Source organism: Rhinopithecus bieti, unplaced genomic scaffold, assembly GCF_001698545.2.
Source record: "Rhinopithecus bieti isolate Rb0 unplaced genomic scaffold, ASM169854v2 scaffold_6907, whole genome shotgun sequence".
In the NCBI taxonomy this organism is placed as follows: domain Eukaryota; kingdom Metazoa; phylum Chordata; class Mammalia; order Primates; family Cercopithecidae; genus Rhinopithecus; species Rhinopithecus bieti.
The window spans coordinates 146,893-164,448 of record NW_016805647.1 but is presented as its reverse complement, the minus strand read 5'-3'; the positions used below and the strand labels follow the sequence as shown (position 1 = coordinate 164,448).

Here is a 17,556-nt window from a genome sequence, read left to right as displayed (position 1 = left end):
TTTTTTTTTTTTTTTTTTTTTTTTTTACAAGGGCCTCATTCCTATTACCCAGGCTGCAGTGAAGTGGCGCAATGTTAGCTCACTGCAGCCTTAACTTCCTGGCCTCAACGGAGCTTGCAGTGAGCCAAGATCCGGTCCCTGCACTCCAGCCTGGGCGACAGAGCGAGACTCCGTCTCAAAAAAAAAAAAAAAAAAAAACTTCCTGGCCTCAAATGATCTTCCCACCTCAGCCTTCTGAGTAGCTGGGACTACAGGTGTGCATCACCACGCCCGGCTAATTTTTGTATTTTTAGTAGACACGGGGTTTTGCCCTGTTGCCCAGACTGGTCTTGAACTTCTGGACTCTAGTGATCTGCCTGCCTTGGCCTCCCAAAGTGCTGGGATTACAGGCGTGAGCCACCATGCCCGGCCTAAAATAATGTTCACAAAAGATTCAAGTAGTAGCTTCATAGAAAGTAAAATGTCAAAGTCCCCTTTCCCCTCCTTCCCCTCTCTCTGGTCCCTGGAAGTGACACTATCAGCAGTGTGCCGAGTGTCCTTTGGTCTTTTTTCTGTACCTCTACATGAATTTGTGTGGTTTTTGATTTTTGGGTTGAGCTCAAACTCAGTCTATGTCTGTGGGGCCTGCTTTCATCCGGCCATGTATCATGCAGAGGGACCCCAGCACTGCCATGGGAGTTCTGAGCACGTGCCCTGAGCTGGAACCTGGCGAGGCTTTGGGAGAGATGGGAAGAAGCCTTCCTGGAGGTGGTTAATGTAGAGCAGGTCCTGGAGAAGGGTGGCATTGGATCAAACAGCATCAGTGTCCAAAACAGCCTCTGTGGTGACCCGTCCTGGTGGTCTGGGTGGATGTGTCCTCCTGCCGCTTCACCACTGACCCCAACTTGGCTGCCACTGGTGGAGGCTTCTTCCCGTCTCTCTGAAGTGTCACTGGAAGGAATAGGTCCAGGACAGGGCAGTTTGTTGGGTTGACAGAGGAGGGACCCTTGGGAAGTTGCCCCTTGCCAAAGTCTCTTTAGGCAGCTTATAGGGGCCTCCCAGTAGCCGTCTTGCCTGGCCTGCGTGGGTGGAGGATGGGATGCCCGTGGCCTCTGAGGAAGGGGCTGCCTGGGCTCAGATTTTCACCCTCCTGGCTCCACCCCAACCCCAGCCAGTGAGACCGCAGCCAGTGGGGTCCCAGGGGCTCTGAGTCTTATGTTATGCTGCTTTCCTTGACGCTGCCGTCAATGTGTAAATGAACCCCATCCCTTGCATCCTAAAGTTGGTTGTTTTCATTGTTTTTAAGTCTTTCCTAACTTAACAGTTCAAAGTAGTGCCTTAATTGTAAGACATGGGTTCCAGGAGATAGGAATCCTGTGTGGTGGTTCCAGGGCAGCCACCTGCTCACCCAGGATGGGGTTGTCTTGTGACCTGGGGTCCCATCCTGGGCTCAGGAGTCCTGTAGGGGGAGGGGGAGGACCTGGCAGGGAGCTCTGCATAGGTGGGTTTGTGGATGTCTCCCTTTCTCCAGCTCAGTGCTGCTCAAATGTGGGTAATACATGGACTCCCAATTCACAGCCCTATTGAGATCTAATTCACATGCTGTACAATTCACCCATTTAGTAGGTTTTTTTTTTTTTTGAGACGGAGTTTCACTCTGTGGCCCAGGCTGGAGTGCAGTGACACGATCTGGGCTCACTGCAAGCTCCGCCTCCTGGGTTCACACCATTCTCCTGCCTCAGCCTCCCCAGCAGCTGGGACTACAGGTGCCCGCCACCACGCCCGGCTAATTTTTTGTATTTTTTAGTAGAGACGGGGTTTCACCATGTTAGACAGGATGGTCTGGATCTCCTGACCTCGTGATCCACCCGCCTCGGCCTCCCAAAGTGCTGGGATTACAGGCGTGAGCCACCACGCCCAACCATTTAGTAGCTTTTAATACATTCAAAGAGTTGTCGTCTCACCACAGTTTAATTTTACAACATTTTCATCAACCTCAAAAGATACCCTGTACCCATTAGTAGTCATTCCCCACCCCCAGCCCACTAGCATGCTCTCTATTGCTGTAGATTTGCCGATTCTAGACATTTCATATAAATGAAGTCATACAACATATGGGTTTTTTGTAGACTCCCTCTCTCTCTCTCTCTTTTTTTTTTGAGACAGAGTCTCGCTCTGTTGCCCAGTCTGGAGTATAGTGGTGTGATCTCAGCTTATGGCAACCTCTGCCTCCCAGCTTCAGGTGATTCTTCTGCCTCAGACTCCTGAGTAGCTGGGATCACAGGTACCTGCCACCATGCCCAGCTAATTTTTGTATTTTTAGTAGAGATGAGGTTTCACCATGTTGGCCAGGCTGGTCTTGAACTCCTGACCTCAGGTGATCCATCTGCCTCGGCCTCCCATAATGGTGGGATTACAGGCGTGAGCTACCGTGCCCGGCTCTCTCTCTCTCTCTCTTTTTAAAGGTCTCACTCTGTTGCTCAGGCTGGGGTGCAGTGGTGCAGTCATGGCTCACTGCAGCCTCAACCTTCTGGGCTCAGGTGATCCTTCCTTCTCAGTCTCCTGAGTATCTAGGACCACAGGCGTGTGTTTAAAATTTTTTCTTTTTTTAGACGGAGTCTGGCTCTGTCGCCCAGGCTGGAGTGCAGTGGCCGGATCTCAGCTCACTGCAAGCTCCGCCTCCTGGGTTCATGCCATTCTCCTGCCTCAGCCTCCCAAGTAGCTGGGACTACAGGTGCCCGCCACCTCACCCGGCTAGTTTTTTGTATTTTTTTTTTTAGTAGAGACGGGGTTTCACCTTGTTAGCCAGGATGGTCTCGATCTCCTGACCTAGTGATCCGCCCGTCTCGGCCTCCCAAAGTGCTGGGATTACAGGCTTGAGCCACCGCGCCCGGCCTACAATTTTTTTTTTTAATAGAAACGAGGTCTTGTGTTGCCCAGGCCTTGAACTCCTGAGCTCAAGACTCCCTTTTGAACAACAACAACAAACCCCTCACTTGCTGATTGACATTATTCTTACTGTACTATAACTGAAATGTGTATAAGACCAGGCATAAACACCTTAGACTTAAAGTTTTACAAAACTATTTAAAATCCAGGAAATAGTAGTAAAACTAGAAAGCCAACTCATTTCCAATGAACAATATGACTTTAATTGGAAGGATGTTAACTGCACCTACACTGCCAACCTTGGGTTGATGGAGAGAACTGTGCCCTTGGACCTCTCCTGTGTCCCCTGCCTCTGTTTCTTGGGCCTGCTGTACAGGAAAGTATTAATAATGTTGGGCTGATGGGACGGTTTGGTGTAATCAGACCTCACATTTAAGCCTAGACTGCACGTGAGCAATCCCTGAATGTCTCTTTTAATAGGGCATCGCCTGATACCTGGAAAGCTGGCTTGTTTGATTGAAGATAAGCATGGAATAGTGGCATTATTGAAATCTGCTTGTAGTGGCTCTTAAACCCACTTCTTGTAGGAACCAGGAATTTGGCACAGAGATGGGCTTTGCTCAGTTCATGCAGATGCTCTCAACATGCACATGGTCCTGACTGCTAAGAAGCTGGGCCTTTGAATGGGCACCTCCAGGCTGCCATGGGCTATGGGGTGGCTCTGTTCTTCCTCCACACCCCCTTTTATTCCTATTTGAATCACAGCCTTTCTTTGTGCTGTGTGAGATGATACCATTTGGCCTTCATGGAGAAGGAACTGGATTGTAAACACAGGAGCAAACTTGAGGCTCAAATTGTAGGGCACTGCTTGCTTATGAGATGATTATTCAGAGGACCAGGGGATGCTCTCATTACTTTTTGAAATTAACATTAAAAATAATCCTTTTAAAGTGTACAATTCAGTGGCATTTAGTACATTTGCAATGTTGTGCAACCATCACCGCAAACATTTCCAGTTCCAAAACATGTTCATCACCCCAAAAGGAAAACCCCATCTATCCATTAAGTAATCCCTCCCAGTTTCCCCTCCCCCAGCCTTCGGCAACCATGGATCTGCATTCTGTCTCTGGATTTACCTATTTTGGATAGTTTGTATAAGGGGAATCATGTCATATGTGACCTTCTGTGTCTGGCTTTTTTCACTTAGCATAGTGTTCAGGGCTCATCTGTGTTGTAGCAAGTATCAGTACTCCATTCCCTTTTATGGCTGAATAACTTTCCATTGTATGGATAGGCCACAGTTTGTTTATTCATTTATTGTTTGATGGACATTTGGGTTGTTTCCACCTTTCAGCTATTGTGAATAGCTGTTTGGCTGCTATGAATGTTCATGTACAATCATTTGTTTGGATACTTGTTTTTGATTCTCTTGGGTATACACTCAGCAGTAGGATTACTTGGTCATATGGTAAGTCTTTAACTTTTTGAGTTTGATGTTCTGGAATTAGACAGTGGCGATGGTTGTACAACTTTGTGAATATACTAAAAAACATTAAGTCATATACAGACGGTCTCTGACTTACGATGGTTCCACTTAACGCTTTTTCAACTTAACGATGAGTATATCTGGATATAACTCCGTGGTAAGTCAAGGACCTCCTTACATCCTGCGATTTGTATCACTCTACCATTGTAAAGTTGAAAAAGTGTAAGTGGAACCATCGTAAGTCAAGGACTGTCTGCTGTGTTACCAGAATTAAATACGTGTTTGACTTTTTTTTTTTTTTTTTGAGACAGAGTCTTGCTCTGTCACCCAGGCTGGAGTGCAGTGGCGCGATCTTGGCTCACTGCAACCTCTGCCTCCTGGGTTCAAACGATTCTCCTGCCTCAGCTTCCTGAGTAGCTGGGATTACAGGTACCCACCACCACGCCTGGCTAATTTTTGTGTATTTAGTAGAGATGGGGTTTCACCATGTTGGCCAGGCTGGTGTAGAACTCCTGACCTCAGGTGATCCGCCCACATCAGCCTCCCAAACTGCTGGGATTACGGGCATGAGCCACCTCACCTGGCCTTGACTTATGATATGTATAATTTATGATGGGTTTGTCAGAATGAAACCCCATGGTTACATCAAGGAACATCTGTACTTTAAAGCGTGAATTTTGGGTATGTGAATTATATCTCAATTTAAAAATTTCACAGATCCCTAAGCAGACATTCATGGAGTCTGGATTGAGTCATGTTCTCAGTTTTGGCAACCCAGGGTCCTGCATCACCTCTTGGGAATCCTGGGGTCTCCCTTGGTGGGTGAGGACACTGTGTCTCACTCCATAGTCCCATTTTTGGGGGTCGTCGGTACGAGCTATAGGAAGCAAATGGGCTCACTGGCTGCCTGCCCCCCTACCTTGGCTCATTCTGGCCCTTTCCAGCTGCTGCTGCTGCTTCCTTGTTTTGAGTCAGGGCCTTGCTCTGTTGCCCAGGTTGGAGTGCAGTGGCATGATTGCAGTTCACTGCAACCTTGAACTCCTGGGCTCAAGTGATCCTCCCACCTCAGCCTCTCAAAATGTTGGAATTACAGGCATGAGTTACTACTTGTAGCCCATTTCTGGCGCCTAAACAAGAGATGCTTACTGTAGAACTGTTTCCTTAGTTTCCCCACCCGTGGAGTGGGTCTGTGAGCAGCCCAGCCATGGCCACAGCCTGGGCTCTGCAGACAGTGATGTCTGTCACGGGTCAGACATGCCGTGCTGACTTCCTCTCCGGATCCTCTTTTCCTCTGTCTTTTGTGTTGCTTTCCACAATGGTCTGTGTGAGCCTCAGGACCAGTTCCTCTTTTCCGATGCTGCTTCCTTCTAAGATTGCAGCTGAGGGTGGCGGTGGCCCCCTTCCCTTGTCTCTCTGTTCAGTCCTCACTGCACACTCACTTCCCCCCAGTCTGGCCCGTCTCAGTTGGCGGCAACCCCATGCTTCTGGGTGTCCAGGCTAAACACTGCAAAACTGTCTGTGGTTTCTCTCTTTCTCTTACACTTCAGAAAAGACGTGCCAGGAGGTTCACTGGCCTCACCTTCAGCATGAATACAGGATGAGCCATGTCTTCACCTGTCCTCTGCCGCCGGCCCCACTTCCAGCATCACCTGCACTGTTGCAGTGCCACCTGATGTTTCTGCTGGTTTCTGCCCTTGTCCCCAACCAACTCTTCTAACACAGCAGCTAGCAGACCTTGTCAGAACTTAAAACTCAGGTCAGAGCACTTCTGTGTTCCAAGCTCCCTAGGGGCTCCCTGTATCCTTACAGTGAAAGCCAGTGTCCTTACTGTGGCTTCCAGGACACCACCATCCAATACCCAGCCTCATGCTCACCTTGTCGCAGCCCCACTGGCCAGCTCATGACTCTTTCAGTACCCTAGGATCACCCACCACAGGACATTTGCATAGGCTAGCCCCGCCACCTGGGGTGCTTTTTCTCCAGAGAGGCACAGGGCTGCCGCGCCACTTCCTTCAGGTCTTTACTCTCATGTGAGGCCTCCCCTGCATACCTTGTCTAAACTTTCACTTCTTGCCTGCATCTCCTTGTGTACTATTTTACTAATTTATATAGTTTATTTCTGTGTCTCTTGCTAGGATGCATGAGGCAGGGATTTTTGCTCTGTATTTCTGGCTCTTAGAACAGTGCCTCACACATAGGTGGTGTCCCAGAAATGTTTGTAGGATGGCTACAGGAAGAGAGAATGCATGAGCCCGTTTTACAGATGAGAAAATGATCCTCAGAAAGGTGGAGTGGAACCTGGTCTCTTGACTCCCTGGCCAGGGCTCTCTGGCTGAACCACAGTTGCCACCTCTTCTTCCTCATATCCCTGACTCCAGAACAGCCATGTGAACCTTGTGGGTTTGAGCGTTCAGAGCTCCCTTAGAAGTTCCTCTTGTCAGCGGGGTAATGATGGAACTGGCAGCTACCTCTGGGCATTTGCATGGAAAGGATGGTAAGAGCCTGCTCCTGTGGACAGGGGCTTGCTCTGTGTGAGGCACTGGGCTTGGCAGATTACAGGGATTTCTCAGTTAAGCCTCACAGCATCCTGTGGAAGGGAACTGGTCATGTCTCCCATTCTGCAGACAACGAAGTAGGGAGCTTTTATGTGGGCAGAAATGAAAAAGATTGGTAACATGTTGAACTAGGCAGGATGTGGGGGAGCTGGCTTTCTTAAGCATGAAGCAGCGTTGGTTGCTGTATAAAATGCAACAACATTTTAGAAAAGTAATTTGGCAATATCTCTGAAAGTTGTTTAAGTGCACATCTTTATCTCAGCCTCCCGAATTCTGGTAACCTGTCCTAAAGAAGTAAACTATCAGGATGCAAGGCTGTGTGCACAAGGATTTCGCAGCAGTAAACCGGAGACTCGCTGTCTCCTTTCAGTTCTGTGTTTTTCCCACCGCAGGGCATCTGCACGGGCCATTCCCTCTGCTGCTGGGCATGCATCTTCACATGGCCAGGGCCTTCCTGTCTTCATACGTCAGCATAGGCCTTCCATGACTGTCATATCTAGAATATGTCCTTTCCCTATCTTCCCCATCTTCTAGCTCAGCCTCAGCCCCTGGTAGCCCACATCACAATGTATACAGTGTATCATAATCGTGTCCCCTGGTGGACTCCCTCCCTCCCTCCCTCTCTTGTTGGAAGATCTGCTCCATGAAGGTCCGGGTCTGTGCCTGTCTGGTTGACAGGGTCAGTACTTCGCAGCTATTTGTTGAATGAGTGGTGATGCAATGAAATGGCTTGCCACCATTAAGCAGACAGGGTTGGAATTACCTGTATAGGCTGGGAGGGGTGTTTGTATTAAAACACTGGTTTTAATACACCAGTGTTGGAATTACCTGTATTGGCTGGGAAGGGTGTTTGTGTTGTCCTGTTAAGGGCAAAAGCTTGTTGCACAAGGAAGCTTAAGAGGTGGACTTGGATGGGGATGGGAAGGGCATAAGCATTTTCTGTATAGACCTTTGACTTGTGACAGTAAGTACAAGTTACTTTTGTAATCAAAAATCTCAGGCTGGGTGTGGTGGCTCACACCTGTAATCCCAGCACTGTGGGAGGCTGAAGCAGGAGGATCACTGATGCCCAGGAGTTTGAGTGGAGCCTGGGCAGCACAGTGAGATCTTTGTCTCTACAAAAATAAAAAAAAAATTAGACCGCTGTGGTAGTGTGTACCCATAGTTCGCCAGATACTTGGGAGGTTGAGGTGGGAGGATTGCTTGAGTCTGGGAGGTCGAGGCTGCAGTGAGTCATGATCACACCACTGCATTCCAGCCTGGGCAACAGAGGGAGCCTCTCAAACAACAACAACAACAACAACAACACCTGGTTAACCAACAACAAAATAAAAAAAAAAGGGGGAAAGAGTATCCCATTAGGGAGTATCAGAACTTGAACTCTGGTCTTTCGGACTCCCAGCCCATGTTCTTACCCATAACCCAACCCTTGCCATATTTCCACACACAACCTCTTAGTATAGCCTCACTGCAGTCCTCAGGGGAAAGCAGAGTATGAGTTATTAGCTATTTCTATTTTATTTTGTCAATTGAGATCTAATTTCCAGATAGTGAATCAAGGCATAGCTTGATGAGTTGCTGCGGTTGTATCACTTGTGTCTCCCTACCCAGATCAAGGTGTAGAAGATTTCCAGTGCCCCAGAGGTTCCCTGGTGCCCCTTCTCGGTCCTTTCCCCCAGCCTCCCACCCCTGCAGGTAGTCACTCTCCTGACGGCTTTCCCCAGGATCAGTCCTGCCTATTCTTGAACTTTGTACAAGTGGACTAACACGGTATGAGCTGCTTTTATCTGGTATCTTTCATTCCACATCAGCCCCGAGGGAGTCACCTGTGTGGCTGCAGGTATCAGTGGTTTGTTCCTTTCCTTGCTGAGTAGGGTTCCTTGGTAGGGACAATTTGCTGATTCTTGTTCTTATTGTTGGGCCTTTGCCGTGTTTCCATTTTTGTGCTTGTGGATAAAGCTACTGTGAACATTTTTGTGTCTTTTGATGAACATGAACACCCGCTTCTCTAGGACGTAGAGCCAGGTGTGAACTGCTGGGTGCTGGGGTAGAATCCTCCTTTCACCAAGAGGGAGATGGAGGAGGTTCCAGAGGGTCTGAGAGAGGAAGAGCCTTGCCCAGGGTCACATGGTAACTCGATTAGCCTGTCTAACCGTCTTCCTCCCTTCACCTTCCAGTCTTACCAACCTCCCACCCCCAGCTGCAGCCTCGTGGGAGAGTGGTCAGGCTGGAGTTGGGGGTGAGGAGCTTCTGGAGGGCCATATTTCTAAGTCTCGTTTCACTGTGTGTGCCCATGAAGCAGCAGTCTTCTCTGCCTTCCTCGCCTGCCTCCTTCCCCATCCCTGGCTCCAGAGAGAGTGGCTAGACTGTAGTTTGCCCTTGTGGTGGTTGGTGCTGGAAGAGATGAGGAGGGCTTGCTGTTTGTGGATGTTGGTGCTATGGGCTGGCCAGGCACAGACCCCAATCAGCACATAGGGGCTGTACTGGCATCTTGAGCCTGGGACGGTGCACATTCGTGAATGAAGATCTGAGCAGGGCCCCACACACACCTTCTACTCACACGTGCTCCTGGAGGGTGCAGGTGTGCACAGATGCCTCGCTCAGACCCAGCCTGTCTGGGGCCAGTGCACGCCTAGCCACGAGGCCGCCAACTCCCTGACCCGAGGTAGCATTTGGGTCTTTCCTCAGCGCCTGTTGCACAGCTCTCCTGACTGTGCCAACTCTATGGGTGGTGATGCCTTTAGCTCTTTCCATATCTGCTCCATCTCTCCATCCTGAGCTGTGCAGGGGTGGAGACGGAAATGAACAGAGGCATTAAAAACTTTTTTTTTTTTTTTTTGAGACAAAGTCTTGCTCTGTCACCCAGTCTGGAGTGCAGTAGTAGCACGATCTCAGCCCACTGTAACCTCCGCCTCCTGGGTTCAAGCGATTCTCTTGCCTCAGCCTCCTGGGACTACAGGCATGTGCCACTGTGCCTGGCTGATTTTTTTTTGTGTGTGTGTATTTTTAGTAGAAACAGGGTTTCACTGTGTTAACCAGGATGGTCTTAATCTCCTGACCTCATGATCCGTCCGCCTCGGCCTCCCAAAGTGCTGGGATTACGGGCATGAGCCATGTGCCTGGCCTATTAAAAACATTTTTTAATGAGGCCTTAATTTTCTTTTACGATGGTAAAATATACATAGCATAAAATTTACCATTTTGGCCATTTAAAATTGTATAATTTAATGTCATTAAGAACATTCACATTGTTGTGCACCCATCACCACCATCTAGCCCCAAAGCTTTTCCTTCTTTCCAAACTGAAACTCTGCACCATTAAACACTAACTCTCCACTCCCTCTCCTCCAGACCCTGGCACCCACAGTTTGACTTCCTGTCTCTGAATATGACCAAGGTATCTCATATTAATGGAATTGTACAACATTTCTTCTTTTGTGTCTGGCTTATTTAAACATGTAACATAATGTCCTCAAGGTTCATCCATATTATAGCATGTGTCAGAATTCGTTTCTTTTAAAAAATGTTAACATTTATTTTTCTTTAGAGATGGGGTTTTGCTCTTATCACCAAAGCCAGAACGAGCACAGCGGCATGGTCTTAGCTCACTGCAGCCTCAAGTTCCTGGGCTCAAGCAATCCTCCTGTTTCAGCCTCCCGAGTAGCTGGTACCACAGGAGCGTGCCGCCACACCCAGCTAATCTTTAAAATTATTTTTTATAGAGATGAGATCTTGTGTTGCCCAGGCTGGTATCAAACTCCTGGCTTCAAGCAGTCATCTTGCCTTAGCCTCCCAAAGTGTGGAGATAACAAGCATGAGCCACTCTGCCTGTCCTGTTTTGTTTTTTTGAGGCTGTAATTGTTCTTTTGAGTATATTTGAAAGGTATTGCACAGACCGGGCGCGGTGGCTCACTCCTGTAATTCCAGCACTTTGGGAGGCCGAGGTGGTAGATCACTTGAGGTCAGGAGTTTGAGACCAGCCTGGCTAACATGGTAAAACCCTGTTTCTACAAAAATACAAAAAATTAGCCAGGTGTGGTAGTGCACGCCTGTAATCCCAGCTACTTGGGAGGCTGAGGCTGGAGAATTGCTTGAGCCTAGGAGGCAGAGGTTACAGTGAGCCGAGATCGCCCCATTGTACTCCAGATTGGGCAATAAGAGCAAAACTTTGTCTCAAAAAAAAAAAAAAGGAGAAAAAAAGGTATCATACATCTTTGGGATTGAGTGAGGGGATCAGCTTGATGGTGAGAGTGGCAATAAATAGCATTTATTATGTTTACCAGGTGCTAGCACTTTCCTTACATTGTCTCATGTAATCCTTACCACATCCCTATGAAGTAGGTATTAACATTATCCTTATTTTACAGATAAGGGAACTAGGCTCACAGAAGTTCAGTAACTTAGCCAAGGTCACACAGGAAGTTGTGAGCCAGCTAGGTTTGGATGCCAGTTCTACCTGGCTCTACAGCCAGTGCTGTGTGTTCCTGATCCCAGCTCTGGCTCTGGCCCTTCCTTCAATACCAGGCTTAGAGTTATTTCTTCAAATCCTTCTTGTCACCTCTCTGGCCTGAGTGTGGAGTTGATTGGTGCCATGGTATGGGCCCCTTCTCCCAGCTCCAGGTCCCCTTCCTGGGCCCCAGCTTCTTCTGAAAGCCTCTTTATGTAGCCTCTGGGCCAGGCGGGAGTGTCTGCAGGGAGGTGGGCCTCAAAGCCTGTAGTGTGAGGCTGGCAGGGGAGGCCTGGCCTGGGGCGGCCACACGGCAGGATGTCCCTCTTGGCAGGACTTTCCGTGCAAAAAACAGCTACCAGGACTTCAGGATGGAAGGGACCGATAAACAGGAAGAGGGAGAAGCTTAAAAATATTTTTCTTCCTCTCCCGTGGCCTGGCATTTTCTCCCTGCCCCTCCCTCTGCCACTGGAGGTTTGAGGTGGTAGAGCGCTGCCTGAAGCTGCCTGGGGGCCTAGAGAGCCACAGCTGGCAGGTGCAGGTTTCAGTCTTGTGGGTTTTGTTTTGCCTGATGGGCTGGTGTGAGCCTAGGCATTGGGGGCCAGATGGCCTGAGTTTGAATCTTTGCTCCACTGTTTCTTTGCCGTGAGTTCTAGGCCAAGTCACTCAGCCTCCTGGTGCATCAGAATGGCCACAATCTGTAGCCACAGGGCTATTTGGAGAAATGATATGGCAGTGACTCTTTGCCACGCCCCAGCTGTGGCACTCAGGTGGATCTGTACAGAGGATTTCTCAGTTAGTCCCCGTGGCCTCAGAGGTGGGCGTGGACATGGGCTTCACTGACAGATGTTGAAGCATAGAGAGGTGGATCTTCAGTCAGGGGCATCAGGCTGCTCATGGTGGAGCTGAGGCTCGAGCCCAGGCAGTCTGCACTCAACACCCTGCTTGCTCGTTGGTCTGGCATGTGGTACAGACCTTGGCACATGGTACTGTTGGTACTGTGAACTTCTTTCTTAGTTTGATTGGGGTTGGTGGGGTGGTGGGGTGAGCTTTGCGCCCCGGATGTCACAGAGCAATACCCACCCCCTTGTTCAGGTGCCTCCACATGTTGCCTCCTCCCTGCAGCCCCACTAGGTGGACACAGGCCGTGGTTGTGCTTCTATCCCATTGCCACAGCTGGGCAGCACATCACACCCCGCAGAGCAACACCTAAGATCCTGGCATGGTCCCCAGGGACTGGGGTTCGGCCTACCCCACCTCATCCTATATTCTGGCCTCACAAGCTCCTTAATTCTTCCCACAATACTGTGCAGGAAGCACCTCTGTCTCCATGCTGCTCCATCTGCACAGAGTGCGCTTCCTCCCCTTTCCTGTCTGTCAAATGTTGCTCATCCTTTAGGGCCCAGCTCAGCTGCATCCTCTTTCAGGAAGCCTTCCCCGAGTTCCTGACCATCAGTTAACATCTTCCACTGTGCAGCTCAGTATGATGGGACAGGTGTTGGAGTCCCTGTGCTTCTGTCAGCCTCTCCAAGCCTCAGTTTCCTTATGTGTGGATTGGGGATTGCAGGGGTGGGGGAGAGGAGAAAGCTTGAACTCTTTTGCTCTGGTCCATGTGGAGTTGGCTGGAGCCGGTGCAATATGGCCCACTTAGGGTTAAGTTCCTCCCATGCCAGGGGCGGAAGTGAAGAGGACAATGTGTGAAATGAAGTCACTTCCCTGCCGGGGGTCTGCCGTGTGCCTGGCCTTCAGCAGTAAATCCTGCTTCCTCCTTGGTCTCTGTATGCCTACCCATTCCTGGCTCCCATGACCCCACAGGCCACCAGCAGGTGGGGGCTCCTGATGGAATGTCTTTCATCCGGCGAGGTCACTTCCTGTCTGGATAAGCCATCCCACTGTTCCTGCCACTGAGGGAGGCTACATGAGGTCAAGTGCAATGCCCAGCCTGCTCCTTTTACTCCTGGATATGCTGAGGCCCAGGGAGGGGAGAGGATTTCCTGGGGTCAGGCCTCCGGACCACACTCCAATTGTGGGGAGGACTTTGTGGGCCAGGGTGCCTCCTGTGGTTGTTTCTGGGGAAAACCAGGCCTCACAGGCCCACTGCATGAGGTGAGGAAGTTTCTCGGCCTCTGTGGGCCTTCTTGGAACCTGGGGGAGCCTGGGTGTAACAGCTACCCTGAGAACTAACCTGGTCTGGACAGGACATCGTGGCCTTATTTAACCTTCACTGCCCTGCAGGAAAGCAAGGCTCAGAGAGGCCAAGCCATGGGCCTCTGGTGAGGGACGCCGCCAGGGTCTGCGAAGCTCCTTCTGACCCCACTGGCCAGTTTTCCCACAGGAAGGTGTTGAGCGTTCCAGCACTGGCACCTCAGGAGCGTCCTTACCCCGTGGGGTCAGGGTCTCTTGGGCTGTAAAGTTGATGCAGAACCATGGTTGCTGGTGTCAGTGGCCACTGTGTAGTTTTTTTTTTTTTTTTTTTTTTTTTTGTCTTTCTTTTTTCTCTAAATAGTGTATTTTTACTGTAGGGAAATGAGAGAAAATAAAGATATCCAGGAAGCTGAGAAAAATCATCTGAGATCCCATTTTCCAGAGATAACCACGGTTCACCATTGATGTTTTGAGATTCATCCTTCTAGACATTTTTCCTGTGTGTGTGTGTGTGTGTGCGCGCACGTGCGTGTGCATGCATATCTATGTTCATGCACATTTGTATACAAGAGGCCTCCCCCTTTTTAATGGAACAAAACTCTAAAATACTGTGGTGTCTATTTGTTTTTAAAACTAGACATATAGTAGATACTTTTCTACACCAGTAAATAAGCTGCTACTCATTCGAAGTTTAACATCCATAAAAGAGCCAAGGACAGTGGCTCATGCCTGTGATCCCAGTGCCCTGGGAGACTGAGGCAGGAGGATTAGTTAAGGCCAGGAATTTGAGACCAACCTGGGCAACATAGTGAGACGAGACCCCCATCTCTACAAAAAACACAGACTTCTGTATCCCAGCACCACACCCTCTTCCTGCTCTCAACAGGACTTCTTGCCTGACTTTGAACATCATAGACTAGTTTTGCCTGTTTCTGAGTTTTAGATATATGGGATCATGTAGTATTTGCTTATGTTGGCTTTTTTCGCTCCATATCCTCTTAAGGATGTTCATCTGCTGCTCCATCCATTTTCATGACCTTAATGATGTCCATGATACATTCAACTTCAAGCACTGTTGGTGTGAAAGACATTTCTAATCTTTCACTAATATCAACAAAACGGTACTGGATACCTTTGTGGCCCTGTCTTTCTCTGTTTCCTTTGGATACATTGATAGAAGGATTGCAGGGTCAAAGGGTCTGCAGGACAGTTTTGTTGATATTAGTGAAAAACTAGAAATATCTTTCACATTCACGGTGGTTGAAGTCGAATGTATCATGGACGTCATTGTGTAGTCATGAAAATGGATGGAGTGGTGGATGAATATCCCTAACAGGATATGGGGCGGAAGAAGCCAACATAAGCAAATACTACCTGGTTCCATTAATCTAAAAAGGCCATTTTAAAGATATTTTAGAATTATTACCGGTTTACATCCTGCCAGGTGCTCAGGAGAGAGCCCGTCCCCAGTGCCCATGCTCACATGGGCGTTTCCACCCTGGTTCACTTCCAATGTGATGATGGACACTGCATGATTCTCATTGTTTCTGGGTCTGGTCTTTTCTCTCCCCTCCCCTCCCCTTCCCTCCCCTCGCCTCGCGTCTCCTCTCCTCCCTTCCGCTCTCCTCTTTTCTTTCAGAGTTTCGCTCTTGTTGCCCAGGCTGGAGTGCAGTGGCATGATCTCAGCTCACTGCAACCTCCACATCCTGGGTTCAAATTCTCCTGCCTCAGCCTCCTGAGTAGCTGGAATTGCAGGCATGCACCACCATGCCCAGCTAATTTTGTATTTGTAGTAGAGACAGGGTTTCTCCATGTTGCTCAGGCTGGTCTCAAACTCCTGACCTCAGGTGATCTGCTTGCCTTGGCCTCCCAAAGTGCTGGGATTACAGGAGTCAGCCACCGTGCCCGGCCGATTTCTAGGTTTTCCATTACAAGTTAGGTTGGACATTGTGTCTCATGTTCATTGACCATTTGTATTTCTTCTCTTTCTATTTTGCTTGTTATTTTTGGTCTGCTTTACTTTCAAGATGTACTTGTTTTCCCATTTGTTTGAAAAATAATCCGTATGTTGAATGAGATAATAGGCCGGGCACGGTGGCTCATGCCTGTAATCCCAGCACTTAGGGAAGCCAAGGTGGGTGGATCACCTTAGGTCAGGAGTTCGAGAACAGCCTGGCCAACATGGCGAAACCCTGTCTCTACTAAAAATAAAAAAATTAGCCAGGCGTGGTGGCATGTGCCTGTAGTCCCAGCTACTCAGCAGGCTGAGACATGAATCGCTTGAACCTGGGAGGTGGAGGCTGTGGTGAACCTGTATCACGCCACTGCACTCCAGCCTGAGTGACAGAGTGAGACTGTCTCAGAAGAAAAAAAGAGAATGAGAAATAATAAAAATACGTTGAAAATATTTTTATCCAGTTTGTCATTTGCCTTGTAACTTCGTGTTTTGTTTCTTCTGATTGGTCAAAAGCTGATTTATTTTTTATGCAGTCTGATCTATCCATCTTTAACTATGTGTTCTGCCTCCAGAATTTTGTGTAGAAAGTTCTTTTCTGCCCCAAGATTATACAAATATTTACTTACGTTCTCTTCTTTCATGTCTGTGGCTTCCCTCGTATCACGTCTTCTTTTATCCTTCTGCACTTCCTTTGGGAGAGTAATGTAAGATGAGGGGCAGCTATAAAGAGCATGCCCGGGAAGCCTGGCTGCCTGACTTTGAGCCCTGCTCAGCCACCTGCGCACCCTTGGGGCAAGTTAACCCTGACTGTCTGGGCCTCAGTGTCTGCACCTGCAAAAATGGGAGTGAGGTAAGGGTTATGAAGGTGAAATCAAACTGTTTGTAAACGTATTCTCAGGGCTCCTTTACACTTAAAAATTGATGACTTTAAGAGCTTCTGTGTGGCTTATATACATATATCAATAGCTACCACACTGGAAATTGAAACAGTTTATTTAAAACACATATTTTGGCTGGACACAGTGGCTCACGCCTGTAATCCCAGCACTTTGGGAGGCCGAGGTGGGCAGATCACCCGAGGTCAGGAGTTCGAGACCAGCCTGGCCAACATGGTGAAACCCTGTCTCTACTAAAAATACAAAAATTAGGCATGGTAGCACGTGCCTGTGATCTCAGCTACTCGGGAGGCTGAGGCAGGAGAATCGCTTGAACCTGGGAGGTGGAGGTTGCAGTGAGCCGAGATTGCACCACTGCACTCTGGCCTGGGTGACAGATCAAGACTCCGTCTCAGAAAACAAACAAAAACACATATTTATAAATTCATTTATAACAAACCTATTATATGGCAATATAAATAAAATCTATTATTTTTCCTGGAAAATATATGTTCCAAAACAAAAAATTGAATGGGAAGAGTGGCATTACCTTACAGATTTGCAAGCCTCTTTCGTGTCTGGCTTAACAGAAGACAGCTAGATTCTCATGTCTGCCTCTGCACTCAATCTATTGTGATACATTGTTTTGACTGAAGTATGGTGAAGAAAATTGGCTTCACCACAGATACGTATTGTGAAAAGGGAGGAATATTTTATTAGCTTCTAGATATTTTCCTTTGCTCCTACATAAAAATTTGACAGGTGGTTGATTCTTAAAGCTAGTTGAAATGCGGAGTCTGAAAGCACATTAATGAACATTTTGTACCTCGTCACGTTAAGATCCTCTGGCCTGTGTTGCAGTGTGAATGGCTCTGTTACGGGATTTTGTAATATCAGGCATCTGTCTTTGGGGAAATATTGGCCCTGTGTGTTACACAGATCTTCCAAATGTGGATACATTTCCTGTCAACATTAAAAAAAAGTCACATCTGTTACTATCAACACACCTATTATCAGAAAAATCTTTCTGTTTTCAGCAGCTTTTGAACTCACAGTGGGTGACACACGCTTTCCAAAATGATAATTGTCCCTCGAAAGCTCCCAGCTCCAGCTTTATTATTGGCAACAAATTCAGTCAGTTGTTTTCTTTGAAGGGACAGGTTCATTTTACTCATTTTTGTGAAAATATCTGCCATGGTCGGGCGCGATGGCTCATGCCTACA

The 17,556-nt window shown here is 48.3% G+C and overlaps 1 protein-coding gene across 8 annotated transcripts in view; it reads left to right on the top strand.

The window, feature by feature from the left end:
• Positions 1-17,556, top strand: part of PALD1 (phosphatase domain containing paladin 1) — a 112,117-nt gene that overhangs the window by 30,101 nt on the left and 64,460 nt on the right. The window contains exon 1 of one of the 8 annotated variants that reach the window (XM_017873137.1): positions 16,132-16,308. The exons of the other annotated variants lie outside the window; for them this stretch is intronic. The gene's annotated coding sequence lies outside the window, so the exon portion shown is untranslated. Of the gene's footprint in view, positions 1-16,131; positions 16,309-17,556 lie in introns of those variants that run through there. 8 annotated transcript variants of the gene reach the window in all.